We start from the raw sequence: 17,306 nt of genomic DNA, 5'->3' as shown, positions 1-17,306 counted from the left end.
CTTTCTAATGTAAAGATTGATATGTGAATTAATTGGTTGGGCATTATTACATTATTAAGATTCATCAATGTTTTTTCATTATTTGCTCCCAACTTTAGATTTATTTATTAGAAGAATAATAAACAAATATTTTCAATTCAGTAAAAAACAATTTCATTGAATTTGTTCTTAAAAAAATAAAAGTTCAGTAGTTGGTTCATCTGCCACTGCTCTTTCCCACGATCTAATCATTAGATTCTGTTGAACTTCGTTGATTAATTGGGGTTTTAAAAAATCAGGAATGTTAGGGTTGGTGTTGATTGCTCTACGTAAGTAGGCCACGGTCCAATATCCCATTCTAGTAGTATCCAAAAAGGAATTCACAAATTGATTGACGCACATTGCCTGCAAACTATTTGGGTTGTAGGTGTTTTTATATGGAGGTGGTGGTGATGATGATGATGATAAACCTTCGTCTTCTATAATAAAACGACAGATTTCTTCTTTTTCTCCCGTTTGAATGAGGTCCATAAAGAGATGGGGATTTCGGGTTATGAAAAGTACGCGTTTTACCTTTTCTACATAAAATGATCCGTATTCTTTCACCACTATTCGAGCAATTAATTCGCTCTTCGCCAAATTTAAATGATAAATTCGGTCAAGGTTTCCTATGTTAATACAACATATATCATCACACTTTTCATCACCATCACTGAAAACCCGAAATATATAATTTTCAGACCATTTATTACAATATTCGGGTACCCCCCAAAAATAAGAATTAGATTCAAGTTTATGGTTGGGGTCCCTATAAATTATATCTTGACGAGGGTCGCTACGATAACGTTCTATATGTAAACAATAGGGTTTATGTTGTTCCATCCTGTGAAAAACGTAGTTTAGCCATTTTTCATTTTTAAACCATGCTTCGTAAGCTCTCAAATCTCGGGTTAATTCCCAACGTATATTTTTAAACATCATGTACCTAAAATAATAATGCCGATTCAAATATTGTTTGAGGGACATAAGCTTTTTCAGCGCACCCTGATCAACTTTTTACAATGGCGATGGAATCGATATTCCGTCTGCTATCATTATCTCTCTCAGAGCTTCTCGTTCCTGATTGGATGCTTGTATCATCATCAGAAATATGGAAGGATCTTTGGCGTAAGACCTATATCCCGTCATAGGCAATTTTAAGTAATGATACTTGGGGAGCTCGAAATTATGTTTACAGAACATGATGCTTCTTTGGTCAATGTTAAAGAAGAGTTCCACAAACATATAAGAACAATATTTTACATGATCCCTAACTACGACTCGCAGTATAAATTGTAATTGGGAGGCCGCAGGATATCCTTCTTGAGTAGATCCCATCCATATTTTTATAGCATAAACATTTACAATTATAATTGGGTATAGCCATAATTTAATTATACATGGTTCTAAAGTAATATTTATAAGATAAGACTTATCTCTGTCTAAATATTCTTCTATTTGGGAACTTGATGTAATCGAAGATATAAAAGATTTAAAGGGAAACATTGATAAAATGGTTTTTTAAAAGCTTTGTGCAGCTGAATATTCAGAATGTTAGTAGGAGTGTGGCTACTAAATTTCTATTTCTATATATATAACTTTAGAAGAAAAAAAAAATGAAGTAAAAATGTTAGCTGATCAACTCTTTGTGAGTATATTAAAGCAAAAAAATTTAATTACAGATTCAACAAGAATCAAGTTTTCAGCAACTATTGTCACAAATTAGGAAAAATAAATTAGCAAGAAGTATAAAAGTAATAAAAATTTAGAATTTCACTATCAAACAATTCATTTACCAAAAACTAGAACACATTGAAGAGAGTTATATTCATGTAGCCACCAAATTTGGAACAATTGACCAAAATTTGTCTAGAAATGACTTGATAAATCCATTGCAAGAATTATTACCCATAAAATTAATAAGACTCAATTATTTAGTTGGAATAATAGATATCTGAAACCATTACTATGCCATTGTCAACTTTTATCCTGTGTTAATCATCACTGTATTTTGTAAAAGAAATAATAAAAAATGCACAAAATTGTTAATTAATTGCCCAGATTTGTTAAAAAAAAAATCATTATCTACCATCCTTTTTTGTTTTGTATTGAGGTGGAGAGGTCAATTTTATTTTATCGGTTTGTCTATTTGAGTTTTTTTTTTTTAATAAATAAAGTCTGGGCAAATTTTGGTTGGGGTAAGATAATACAATAAATTGATTTGTGGAAATAATATAATAAAATATATTCAGTAGCCATGAAACCTATATCCCAAATATGTGTGGTGAAGAATTCAGTCAGAGAATCAACCAGGCTGAACATTTGTGAAGTCACTCAGCAACAAAAAAAGGCCATACTTGTGATGAAGACAGTTGTATTTTTTTTTTATATTGTGTTAAAGATGAAACTATTGAAGACCAAGAGTATCCTCAATAAAATATTGAGATAACCAAAATTGCGGCTATTTAGTATTAAGTAGAATGGTATAAAAAGGGGAACTAATCATTATTAAAAGTACAAGTTTGCAGAGACTATTGTCGCTAATTAGAAATAAAATTTTGGTAAGAAGTATATAAGTAATAAAAATTTAGAATTTCACTTAACTATTCCATTCATTTACCAAAAACGAATACATAATGACGTCGTCAGTAAATGAAATTATCAACTATATTTTATTCTTTAGAAAAGAGTATGATGCTGCAAAACTTAGAAAGATTTTAGTAACCTTTTATTCAAATGATGAACTCCTTGCTACCCAAAAAATATTGGCATCATGTAATAATGGTGATGAGTGGCCACATGGATTAGAAGAATTTATTTATCCAGATATGATGGATTACAAGGATAAATACAAAACGAAAGATGAATACGTTACTTCTATTTTTAAAGGCCTTGATTACCTGGAAACCAAAGGTAGATTACCGAAACCTTCAATAGATTTGAGTAAATATCCCCAATATGAATTAACCACCCATATAACTGTTATTGAGGTGCTAACTAAATTGTCGAGGCTTCAAGATAGTGTGGATCATTTACAAAATGTTGCCTTGCGACTAACGGAAGAAGTACGTAACTCTGAAGTGCAGAAAATGATAACTGAACTGGTTAAATTTACCATCGGCCACAGTCCAGTCAGTCACTCAAGTTCCCTTTCTAATGTAAAGATTGATATGTGAATTAATTGGTTGGACATTATTACATTATTAAGATTCATCAATGTTTTTTTTAGCATTTAATCCCAACTTTAGATTTATTTATTAGAAGAATAGTAAACAAATATTTTCAATTCAGTAAAAAACAATTTCATTGAATTTGTTCTTATTTAAATAAAAGTTCAGTAGTTGTTTCATCTGCCACTGCTCTTTCCCACGATCTAATCATTAGATTCCGTTGAACTTCGTTGATTAATTGGGGTTTTAAAAAATCAGGAATGTTAGGGTTGGTGTTGATTGCTCTACGTAAGTAGGCCACGGTCCAATATCCCATTCTAGTAGTATCCAAAAAGGAATTCACAAATTGATTGACGCACATTGCCTGCAAACTATTTGGGTTGTAGGTGTTTTTATATGGAGGTGGTGGTGATGATGATGATGATAAACCTTCGTCTTCTACAATAAAACGACAGATTTCTTCCTTTTCTCCCATTTGAATGAGGTCCATAAAGAGATGGGGATTTCGGGTTATGAAAAGTACGCATTTTACCTTTTCTACATAAAATGATCCGTATTCTTTCACCACTATTCGAGCAATTAATTCCCCCTTCGCCAAATTTAAATGATAAATTCGGTCAAGGTTTCCTAGCGTAATATCACATATATCATCACACTTTTCATCACCATCACTGAAAACCCGAATTATATAATTTTCAGACCATTTATTACGATATTCGGGTACCCCCCAAAAATAAGAATTAGATTCAAGTTTATGGTTGGGGTCCCTATAAATTATATCTTGACGAGGGTAGCTATGACTTTGTTTTATATATAAACAATAGGGTTTATGTTGTTCCATCCTGTGAAAAACGTAGTTTAGCCATTTTTCATTTTTAAACCATGCTTCGTAAGCTCTCACATCTCGGGTTAATTCCCAACGTATATTTTTAAACATCATGTACCTAAAATAATAATGTCGATTCAAATATTGTTTGAGGGACATAAGCTTTTTCAGCGCACCCTGATCAACTTTGCTACATAGCGATGGAATCGATATTCCGTCTGCTATCATTATCTCTCTCAGAGCTTCTCGTTCCTGATTGGAAGCTTGTATCATCATCAGAAATATGGAAGGATCTTTGGCGTAGGACCTATATCCCTTGATAGGCACTATTAAGTAATCCGGATCATGGGGGTACTTGAAATTATGTTCACAGAACATGATGCTTCTTTGGTCAATGTTAGAGAAGAATTCTACAAACACATAAGAACAATAATTTTCATCCTCCCTAACTGCGACTCGCAGTATAAATTGTAATTGGGATGCCGCAGGATATCCTTCTTGAGTAGAACCCATCAATATATTTATAGCATAAACATTTACAATTTTGTGGTTTGATGATCTTAATTTAATTATAGATGGTTCTAATGTAATATTTACATCAACTGAACAATATTTGTCTACATATTTTTTTATTTGGGAACTTGATGTAATCGAAGATGTAAAAGATTTAAAGGGAAATAATGATACCATGGTTTTAAAAAGTTTGTACACCTGAATATTCCAAATATTAGTAAGAATGTGGCTACTAAATTTCTATTTGATGGAAGAGTAGCGAAGCGTGTGTTGGTTGGCCGTCAGTGGATCTAAAATGTGAGAGTAGCCTGCGACTACTTGATATTTATATAATTCAGCTGACACTGCTACCATCTACTCCGGGCAACCAGCTGTCTCCTCCAGGCATGATGGGACAGGGGGTTGCGTTGAACCTAGGGAACCTAACCTAACCTATCCTAGGGGAGGGTGCTTATCGCTTCGTAATAAGCTACCGTATACAGACTATATAAAAAGTTAGGTTATGGTAAGTACTATTAGGTTCAAATGAGAATGTAGTGGTATACAGGATGTAACTTCTGGTGGTCGAGCCACCAAGGATCCTTATCGGAGAGGATGCTGGCCTGGGATAAGACATTATTTGTTCAATGTGATTTTGAGGCAGGACAAAATGTTCAGACATGAGCATGTTTCAGTTATGTATGTTTTAAGGAGTTGAGAACTATTAATCTATCTCTCTCTTTCTCTCTATAAACACAAAATTGTTTTAAATAATAGTGTATGCCGGCTAAGTCTTCAAGCACCATATCGCTCCACGTTCTACTGATTTCTAGTACAAACAATTCCTAAGGCCATTATTAATCTGTACATCGTCCCCATTTGACATTTTTATCTAAATATCTTCCTACATTCAATGGACAACATCTTACTTTACAGTGACCATGTGATAAACAAATAAACAATCGCCAGTTTGCATTCTTGGCCAAAAAAACAGTATGATTTTTTGCATAATAGGCCAAAATGTTTACACTTAGCCAGAAACAATAGAGTCCTTGCTAACTTAGTTAAGTAAGACGAGAGCCCTGCATAATAGGCCAAGAAGTGAGTTCTGGCTATTAGGTACGACATATATATATATATATATATATGTATATATATATATATATATATATATATATATATATATATATATATATATATATATATATATATATATATATATATATATATATATATGTCGTACCTAGTAGCCAGAACGCACTTCTCAGCCTACTATGCAAGGCCCGATTTCCTTAATAGGCCAAGTTTTCATGAAATAATTGTTTTTCGATTACCTAACCTAACCTAAGCTAACTTTTTCGGCTACCTAACCTAACCTATAAAGATAGGTTAGGCTAGGTAGGGTTGGTTAGGTTCGGTCATATATCTACGTTAATTTTAACTCTAATAAATAAAATTGACCTCATACATAATGAAATGGGTAGCTTTATCATTTCATAAGAAAAAAATTAGAGAAAATATATTAATTCAGGAAAACTTGGCTTATTAGGCAAATCGGGCCTTGCATAGTAGGCTGAGAAGTGCATTCTGGCTACTAGGTACGACATATATATATATATATATATATATATATATATATATAAATATATATATGTCGTACTTAGTAGCCAGAACTCACTTCTCAGCCTACTATTCAAGGCCCGATTTGCCTAATAAGCCAAGTTTTCCTGAATTAATATATTTACTATAATTTTTTTCTTATGAAATGATAAAGCTACCCTTTTCACTATGTATGAGGTCAATTTTTTTTTATTGGAGTTAAAATTAACGTAGATATATGACCGAACCTAACCAACCCTACCTAACCTAACCTAACCTATATATATAGGTAAGGTTAGGTTAGGTAGCCAAAAAAAGCTAGGTTAGGTTAGGTTAGGTAGGTTAGGTAGACGAAAAAACATTAATTCATGAAAACTTGGCTTATTAGGCAAATCGGGCCTTGCATAGTAGGCTGAGAAGTGAGTTCTGGCTACTAGGTACGACATATATATATATATATATATATATATATATATATATATGTCGTACCTAATAGCCAGAACGCACTTCTCAGCCTACTATGCAAGGCCCGATTTGCCTAATAAGCCAAGTTTTCATGAATTAATGTTTTTTCGACTACCTAACCTACCTAACCTAACCTAACCTACCTTTTTTGGCAACCTAACCCAACCTAACCTATGAAGATAGGTTAGGTTAGGTTAGGTAGGGTTGGTTAGGTTCGGTCATATATCTACGTTAATTTTAACTACAATAAAAAAAATTGACCTCATACATAATGAAATGGGTAGCTTTATCATTTCATAAGAAAAAAATTAGAAAAAATATATTAATTCAGGAAAACTTGGCTTATTAGGCAAATCGGGCCTTGAATAGTAGGCCAAAAAGTGAGTTCTGGCTACTAGGTACGACATATATATATATATATATATATATATATATATGTCGTACCTAGTAGCCAGAACGCACTTCTCATCCTACTATGCAAGGCCCAATTTGCCTAATAAGCCAAGTTTTCATGAATTAATTGTTTTTCGACTACCTAACCTACCTAACCTAACCTAACGTAACTTTTTCGGCTACCTAACCTAACCTAACCTATAAAGATAGGTTAGGTTAGGTTAGGTAGGGTTGGTTAGGTTCGGTCATATATCTACGTTAATTTTAACTCCAATAAAAAAAAATTGACCTCATACATAATGAAATGGGTAGCTTTATCATTTCATAAGAAAAAAATTTGAGAAAATATATTAATTCAGGAATACTTGGCTTATTAGGCAAATCGGGCCTTGCATAGTTGGCTGAGAAGTGAGTTCTGGCTACTAGGTACGACATATATATATATAATATATATATATATATATATATATATATATATAATATATATATATATATATATATATATATATATATATATATATATATATATATATATATATATATAATATATATATATATATATAATATATATATATATATATATATATATATATATATATATATATATATATATATATATATTTTATATATATTTCATTGAATATTTCATATTCAATGAAATATATGTTTCATTGAATATGACCGCATATTCTGTATTTATTATTTTCTGGTTTAGGGCATCTATCCCTCTAACTATTTATTTAGCATCAGGGCTTAATTGAAATAGGAGTTCTCCAAAACTCATTTTCGTACTTTTAAGGTGAAGAAAAGAAGTGATTTACTATAGAGTGTATTACACTTATTTGTATAATTTGCACGACGTTTCGAACCTCCATGGTTCATTCTCAAGTGAACAGATCTTACAATACTAGTTGATTTTATACCCGCATTAGGTCAGGTGATAATACAATGAAGGTGAAAACATGGGGGGATACATAAGGGATAAATGTGAGGTGAAACATAGAGGCTGCAAAAGGCTTATTGGCCCATACGAGGCATCTCCTATCTAAACACAAAGATTAATCCAGTGTAATTGGCCTGTTATGTTGGACATTGTCTTCTATGTTGGCATCGATATGTTCTTGTCTTGTCCTTACTCTCATGGTGGGTAGAGTAAATAGTTCCGTGATTTGGGTGTTCATGGTAGGTCGCTCTATTCTTATGTGAATTGCCTCAAGAATTTGTAATCTTCTTGAATCTTGGGTTTTGTCTATTATGCAAGTATTCTTGTTCAACATTTCTCTTGTTAGAGTAATGTCATGGGCTTGTCTCATGTGATTCCTAGGGGCACCAGATTGAAGATGGCATGTCAAACGCCTCGTCAGCTTGGTCGACGTCATACCTATGTACTTACATTGAAGGTTACATCCTTCGTGGGGGCAAGTGTACATGTATACAACGCTTGACTGCTGTAGAGGGTTCTCCGTCGGCTTCGGGCTGTTTTTTATAAGGAGTTCGGAAGTCTTCTTGGTTTTGTAGAATATTATCAGGTTTATGTTTTGGTTAGGAGTAGTGCTTTTTACTCCTTTACGGATTATTTCTTTCATTATTCTTTCCTCTTTTATATGTTCACTGTGCATGGTTGATTTGTAATATAATTTTATTGGGGGTGTTGTGGTTACTGTTCTAGGTTCTGAATTATACCAACGGTCCAAGTGTCTTCTTATAGCAGCGTTTATTTCCGCGTTGCTATATCCGTTGTTCACCAATACCTGAGTTACTCTTTCAAACTCTCTACTCACGTTGCTCCATTCAGAGCAGTGGGTAAGCGCTCGACGAATATAAGCATTGAGAACACTGGCTTTGTATCTTTGGGGGCACTCACTTCTACCGATCAGGCATAATCCTATGTTGGTGGGCTTGGTATAAACGTTGGTGCTTGAAGAGGTTCCTGTTTTTGTTATTAGTACATCCAAGAATGGCAGACTGTTATTTTCACTATTTTCATGTGTAAATCGGAGTACTGACTCTCTCTCTAGGTGTCTTTTTAGGTCAATTAGTTCATCTGAGTCTTTTACTATTACGAATATGTCATCTACATAACGGCAGTATACAGTTGGTTTTTGTCTGCTACTGAAGACCCTATCTTCGATGGTTCCCATATAAAAATTAGCAAATAAAACTCCTAAGGGGGAGCCCATTGCTACTCCGTCTATTTGTAAATACATGTCTCCTTGTGGACTGATGAAAGGGGCTTCCTTTGTACATGCTTCGAGAAGACTTTTCAAGTGTGGCTCAGGTATGTCTAATTTGGGGGTGCTCTCGTCTCTGTATACTCTGTCCAGTATCATTCCTATGGTTGTGTCGACTGGGACGTTGGTAAATAGGGATTCAACGTCCAGGGAAGCGATGATTCCATCGGGCTGGGTAGATTTGATCAATTCTAGGAAATCTGCTGATGATTGTAGACTAAACTTACTTGGAGTGTATGGAGTTAGGAGTTCATTGAGTTTCTTTGCCAGGTGATAAGTTGGGGTTGGTATTTGGCTGATTATAGGGCGTAGTGGGTTACCTGGTTTATGCGTCTTAACATTGCCGTAGGCATATCATAAGCCATAGTCGCCTTGAAGTTTATTGAAATGCACACTACCTTTCTTTGCGTTGATTCCTGTAATTGTTTTGTTTACTTTCCGCTTAAGGTCTTCTACGGGGTTCCTCGTGATTCGTTGAAATTTGGAGTCGTCACTTAGGATGTCGCTAATTTTGTTCATGTATTCATGGGTAGGAATCAATACATATGCTGCTGTTTTGTCGGCTTTTCTTATTGTTACGTCTTTCAGATTTTTTAGTTGTTTTGCTGCTTCTTTGAGTCGTGGGGTTAAGATTGTAGATGAATATGTTCCTCGTTTTTTCCCTGCTTCTGCAAGTAGTTCAGCTTGAAGTGTGTCAGTGGTGATGACTTTTTTGTTGTCTTCTAGCTTATGGATATCGTCCAGAAGCATTTCGACTTCCAGGCGTTTTTGATGCATCCTTGGTTTAGATAAGAATTGACAATTTAGACCAAGATTTAAGAGGTCTCGTTGGTCCTGGGTAAGATCATAAGAAGTCATGCTTCTGGACGATATCCATAAGCTAGAAGACAACAAAAAAGTCATGGTCATATTAGCAGTGGTCTATATAACTTAGATCCATTTCTAATAGATCAGCTAAAGGGCGATTTAAGTAGAATCATTGAAAAACATTTGTCTCACTAATTTATTGTATATATTTACCTCTTTATGTTATAATTACCTATGTATTATGCTTGTATGTCTGCTGTATCAGATGGGCCATTGGGCTACATCGGATGGGCCAATTGGGTGCATCTGATGGGCCAATGGGCCGTCTGCGTTGTCCAAGTATTGTACCTCACCTTACTTCACCACTCTCTCCTGCCTATTTATACCCATCACTCGATCTGTAAAATGACCTTCTGAAGATGTATTTAATATACGAAAGTACTTAAGGAAATTTCCTGTTTCATTTTTCCTCCGTGGTCTGACATTGTCACATTCTTAATCACGTGTTTATTTTCGTGATATACACACACATATATATATATATATATATATATATATATATATATATATATATATATATATATATATATATATATATATATATATATATATGTATATATATATATATATATATATATGTCGTACCTAGTAGCCAGAACGCACTTCTCAGCCTACTATGCAAGGCCCGATTTGCCTAATAAGCCAAGTTTTCATGAATTAATTGTTTTTCGACTACCTAACCTACCTAACCTAACCTAACTTACCTTTTTCAACTACCTAACCTTTCCTAACCTATAAAGATAGGTTAGGTTAGGTAGGGTTGGTTAGGTTCGGTCATATATCTACGTTAATTTTAACACCAATAAAAAAAATTGACCTCATACATAATGAAATGGCTAGCTTTATCATTTCATAAGAAAAAAATTAGAGAAAATATATTAATTCAGGAAAACTTGGCTTATTAGGCAAATCGGGGCTTGCATAGTAGGCTGAGAAGTGCGTTCTGGCTACTAGGTACGACATATGTCTGTATATATATATATATATATATATATATATATATATATATATATATATATATATATATATATATATATATATATATATATATATATATATATATATATATATATATATATATATATATTATATATATTATATATATATATATTATATATATATATATTATATATATATATGTGTGTGTATATCACGAAAATAAACACGTGATTAAAAATGTGACAATGTCAGACCACGGAGGAAAAATGAAACAGGAATTTCCTTAAGTACTTTCGTATATTAATACATCTTCAGAAGGAGTAATACTCCTTCTGAAGATGTATTAATATACGAAAGTACTTAAGGAAACTCCTGTTTCATTTTTCCTCCGTGGTCTGACATTGTCATATATATATATATATATATATATATATATATATATATATATATATATATATATATATATATATATATATATATATATATATATATATACGTACTCGGCCTACTATGCAAGGCCTGGTTGGCCTTGCGTCGTAGGCCGAGTATTGCCCACGGCCGTCACTGCAATTTAGTGACCTCAAAAGAAGAATTGGTTGAAAAAGCATTTCCCAATATTGAAACCAATTATAAGAATCACGATTGGCTGAGTGAACGAGCTGTTCTTGTGGCCAAGAAGAAAACGTCTACGACCTTAACAATTCAGTCTGTCATTCAAAGCGAAGCCGTCAATACAAGTCCGTCGACACTGTTGTGGAAGTAGATGAGGCGGTTAATTATCCAACAGATTTTTTTAATTCACTCGATCTGCCAGGGATACCATCACACGCACGGCAATTGAAAATCAGCATGCCAATTATCATGCTGCGAAATATCAACCAGTCAAAACTTTACAACGCCACGTGCCTTGCAGTAAAGAAATTAATCAGCGACGTCGTAGAAGCAACAATCTGACAGGACCTTTCAACGGGGAAGATGTCCTCATTCCTCGTATTCATGTGGATCCAACAGGTATGCCATTTCAATTTAAGAGATTGTAATTTCCAATTCGATTGGCGTTTGCAATCACTATCAACAAAGCTCGGGGCCAATCTTTAGAATTGTGCAGTTTATATATAGACACGGATTGCATCTCACGTGGATGTGTTGAGTGTTCAAGAGTCGGCAAACCTGACAATCTCTTTATCTCCACAGACAATGGAACAAAAAAACATATTGTATACCCACAAGCATTGTAAAATTGAACATATTAGAAACTTGCACTTTCTCTTTTCTTTCTTTCCCATTTAACCAGTCTGAGCCACAGCAACGCGTGGCGGGTACTGCTAGTATATATATATATATATATCTCAAACTTTAGACAACACCCACCAGTGGGACTCGAACCCAGAAAGCACAATTACCTTCCAGTAGCTGCCATAACTAGTACGCCTTAACCCACGACACTAAATCAGATCCTTAAAAGAGATAGAGACTTCGAGGTATTTACCTTAAATATCCTCACCTCCCAAGGGCAACCAGATTAGTGAGGGGGTTACATCACGTTTTTTATCAAGCCACTGTCAATGTGGGAGCACTCGTGTCTATGCTATAAGCACATACTTGCTTGAACCACAAGTGAAGTTTAACAAACATTAGACAACACCCACCAGTGGGACTCGAACCCAGAAAGCACGACAACCTTCCAGTAGCTGACATAACTAGTACGCCTTAACTAGTATGGCAGCTACTGGAAGGTAGGTGTGCTCTCTGGATAAATCTATCTGTAAATCACGAAAATAAACACGTGATTAAAAATGTGACAGTGTCAGACCAAGGAGGAAATTTGAAACAGGAATTTCCTTAAGTACATTCGTATATTAATACATCTTTAGAAGGAGTGTTTCACTCCTGTTGATTGCTGGTGTTGACGTTTGTAAAAAATTGCTGTAAAAAATTTTTTACATTGTAAAAAAAGATGTTGACATTGATGTAAAAAAAATTCCCTCATTCAGTAAATGCTTACTTACTGACTTTGATTGAATTTACTGAGTGATGCTGCCACTGATATGATTTGATAGAAAGGAAAAAATTGAAGACTGGTAGACACCTTTTAAGATGTATTTTTTTCCCTCATTCGTTAAACTCCCTGTGCTATCAGTCAAAGCTACCGCACACTCCCCTCCATTCCCCTCTTCCTGACCACCCATCTTAAAAGCTCGATCTCCTACCCTCGGTCCATCCATGGGAGAGGGGGGGGGGGTTCCCTCTATGCCCTCAACATATCCTTCCTACATACTGTTATTATTATTTTTTTTTAATACATGAGGTACATTTGCATTAGTGCAGCTACCCTAGACTATATGAAGTAGAGTACAGTGTGTCAAAAAAGCTAACTATGTAATGCTAAAAAATCTCCATCACACAGGATGGTTAGTCACACAGAGGCATGTGATAGGCAGTCTGCACTGGTAGACTCCGGATGCATTTTGAAGATATCATCAACACAAGAATGAATAAGGTAGCAGTGGTAATAAAAGTCCCCAACTCGCAGGATGGTTAGTCATACAGGGCCATATGTTTAGTAGCCTGCACTGGCAAATTTTGGGTGCACTGTGAGGATATCTTCTAGAATACGAGAGTGAATAAAGTAATGGCAAAGCTCCAGGTACCTCATGCCAACTGGTCTGAACGGTCTAATAACTGGGCATTTCGGTGATGTAGTGTGGGAGATCGTGCCACAGTTCCTGCTTACAGAGTTTGCAACTGGATTGCTCAGGATTGGGAGATCCGTCATCTGTCACAGATAACGGTAAACCAACCTGATCCTTGCAACCATTGTGTCGCACAGTCTGGTGGACTTTTTATGCAACCCATAGATATAGGTATCAAATCTGAACAAATCATATCTTTTATACTAGTACCTTCAGGTCGTTGGGAGTCAGTAATTTCTTTCCTATCAGACCTGAGTGTTTGGACCAATACAGTTTTGACAGCAGAGATGAGGATGCCGAGATCTAATTCAACTTCATCTTTGTTGCATGCTAATTTGGCTGTAATGTCTGTCTCGTTATGATGGGGTATATTTATGTGTGAAGGTATCCATACCGAAGGAGATTCAAGACCCTTTACTCAGTGCAACAATTAGGTCATTTATAATTGGTAGTATGAGGTTCTTGCTGTCGATCTTCCAGGAGAAGTTTTTGATTGCTTGAAGAGCAGACTTCGAATCACAAAATATTATTCCTCCTCCAATGTTTTTTAATGTACTAAAGCTAGTAGTAATGCTGCTAGTTCTGCTTGTGTAGAGGTCAGCCAGTTGTTTAACCTGACACTGACAGTATTTGGGCAAATATTATTTCTATAAAACCTACATGCTGCTCCAGTCCGTCCAGTATAAGATTGGACTGAGCCATCGGTTTATACACAGTGCTCGTGAGATCTTAAATTCTTGATGAGGAGGCAATTGTTTCGAGTGTGACAACTTTGAGAAGAGCAAGATTTTCATTATCTTTCTTGGTGACAGGTGTGTATGATACTTTAATGGTGGGGTACAGATAGAGAGGAATATCAGAGACCGGAAGATTGCAATTAAAAGGAATGTTGAGTTTAATGAGATTATAGGCATTGTTGCTCAGCCATTTATCATAAAAGGAGTGAGTTGGTATGTCGGCACCAGTCAATAGAGTGTTAACAGTACTAAATAATTTATCTCTGAGCAATGCAGGAGACGTAGGGTCTCTGATGACTTTAAGGCAAAAGGTAGTGTTCACTTGCATGATTCTCTCTAGTGTGGTTGGAAGCTTCAGTTCTTCTCTCAGGTTGATGATTCTTGTGCATCTTGGGGCACCAAGAATTATCCTCATGGCTTCATTCTGTACTACTTCAAGTTTGTCCAATAAAGAGGAGGGGAAATTAATTAAGTGCAAATCATTATAATCAACGAGAGATCTAACAAACATCATATAGAATAGTCTACCATATTTAATGTTGATACCAATATTCTTACCAATATGTGTTTTCAATGGTTTTAGTCTTTCTTTTAACCTACGGTGTAGATCGTTTACAATGTCACTGTTAATACTAACTCCAAGCTATTTGTGCTGCCTACACATTTCAATGTTCTGGTTGTTGACCTAGAAAGTTATAGGGACATGAGTTTTCTGTTGGGGATGGAGAACTCTGGATTTGGTTATAGAGATAACAAGACCACATTCAATGCTTTTAGCGGCGAGTGAATCCAGTAGATTTTGCAGTCTAGTTTGGGTATTTGCAACAATGCGTATATCATCGGCATAACAGATAACGGCTTCGTCAGGGAGTGTGGGGATATCAATTGTTAATTTGTGCATCAAAGGGTGCACAAAGTTTACTTTTGACCCCTTGAAAAGTACTGAGGCGGTTCTGTTACTTAGGTAACCCCTGAGCCATATCAAGTCTTCCCTTACCTCCAGGCTAGTTGTTATAAGATTATTCATCTGTTTGCTGTATCAAAAGCAGTTTGGAGATCAATAAATGCCGCCTGAGAGCTTGGTCCCTCTGTGTTAAAATATTCAGAAAAGCATGTTTGTGTGCTTCTTCCAGGAAGGAAACCATACAGGTTAGGGGCAAGGTGGGGCTTAATTTTAAACATTTGTCTGTCAAGGATAATCCTCTCAAGAAATTTACACATGCACGACGTCAGAGAAATGGGTCTGAATTTTTGTGAATTAGGCTTGGGTATGAGTATTACGAGTCCCTGTGTCCAGCGGTCAGGTAAGACACCCTGCCTGAGACTTTAATTAAACAATTCTAGCATAGGGCTATTTGCCAGCTCAACAAGTACTCGCATGGTATTGTATTTGATGTTATCCTCTCCAGGAGAGGTAGCCTTACCTTTCTTGAGTGCATTTTTAATTTGAAAGGGGATTATGCCATAGTTATCATCTGGCCCTATTTCACTACGGGCAATTTTAATATTGATGTTACGATTTATTTTGGTACTAGCCAGATGGTGTTGTACATCTAGGGGCAGGCTGCTTATACTGGCAGTGCTTGCATATTGTTGAAGCAGCATGTCGGCATAGTCTACAGGTGAATGGTGATCAAGTTGACGACTGCTAGGACGGAAATCTTTTTAATTTTATTCCACATTTGGGATGAGGATCTTGCATGATTGATGCCTTGCAAAAACTGTTCCCAGTGCTGGTTATACACCTGTTCCTTTAGCTCTCTAAACTCTTGGCTGGCCTTAAGAAATATGTTGAAGGTGTCAGCTGTTTTATGCGTTTTATACTGCTCAGCTAGGAATAGAACTCTGTCATGCAGGGGCTTAAGGCGTGAGTCAGTGAACCACCTCTGTCCCTTCTCCACTGTTTTGAGTCTTGTGGATTTTACAATAGTGTCATAAAAGGCGGTTACTTCAGTGACCAGGTCCTCATATAATGCATTGACGGTAGTAAAACAGTAAGTGTTATACCATTCAGAAATGCGGAATTTGAGATGCATGTGTAAATTTTCAGGGATATTAATTTTTTTTCAATGTTTAGGGGTTTGACATTATTGATAGTGTATGAACTGAATATGGCAAAGTGATCACTAACTAATTCGTGAACAATTAATCCTCCGACAGCATTATCAATGAGACCACGACAAAGGACATAATCAAGCCTGCCACCCATGAGGTGTACTCACCTAGTTGTGTTTGCAGGGGTTGAGCTCTTTGGTCCCGCCTCTCAACCGTCAATCAACAGGGCGATGACGTGTGGTGTGTGACGTTAGAGGAGTCAAAGTTGAATACGAACATGTTATTATATCTTAAGTATTTTACAAAGACCCTGCCATTCCTGTTTGTTTTGGTGTGACCCAGGCTAGTGTGTCTAGCATTAAAATGACCCATGACTTTTTTTTTATTAATAGATGAGGTACATCTGCATTTGTGCAGCTACCCTAGACTATATGAAGTGGAGTACATCACACTGGATGGTTAGTCATACAGAGGCATATGACAGGCAGTCTGTACTGGTAGACTCTAGATGTATTTTGAGGATATCATCAACTCAAGAGTGGATAAGGTAGCAGTGGTAATAAAAGTCCCCATCTCGCAGGATGGTTAGTCATACAGGGCCATATGTTTAGAAGCCTGCACTGGCAAATTTTGGGTGCACTGTGAGGATATCCTCAAGAATACGAGAGTGAATAAAGTAATTGCAAAGCTCCTGGTACCTCATGCCAACTGGTGTGAGAGGTCTAATAACTGGGCATTTCGGTGATGTAGTGTGGAAGATCATGTCGAAGCTCCTGCTCACAGAGTTTGCACCCTGAGCGCTCGGGATTGGGAGATCTGTC

This window comes from Procambarus clarkii, chromosome 34 (assembly GCF_040958095.1).
Source record: "Procambarus clarkii isolate CNS0578487 chromosome 34, FALCON_Pclarkii_2.0, whole genome shotgun sequence".
NCBI lineage: Eukaryota > Metazoa > Arthropoda > Malacostraca > Decapoda > Cambaridae > Procambarus > Procambarus clarkii.
This window is presented reverse-complemented; position numbering follows the sequence as displayed.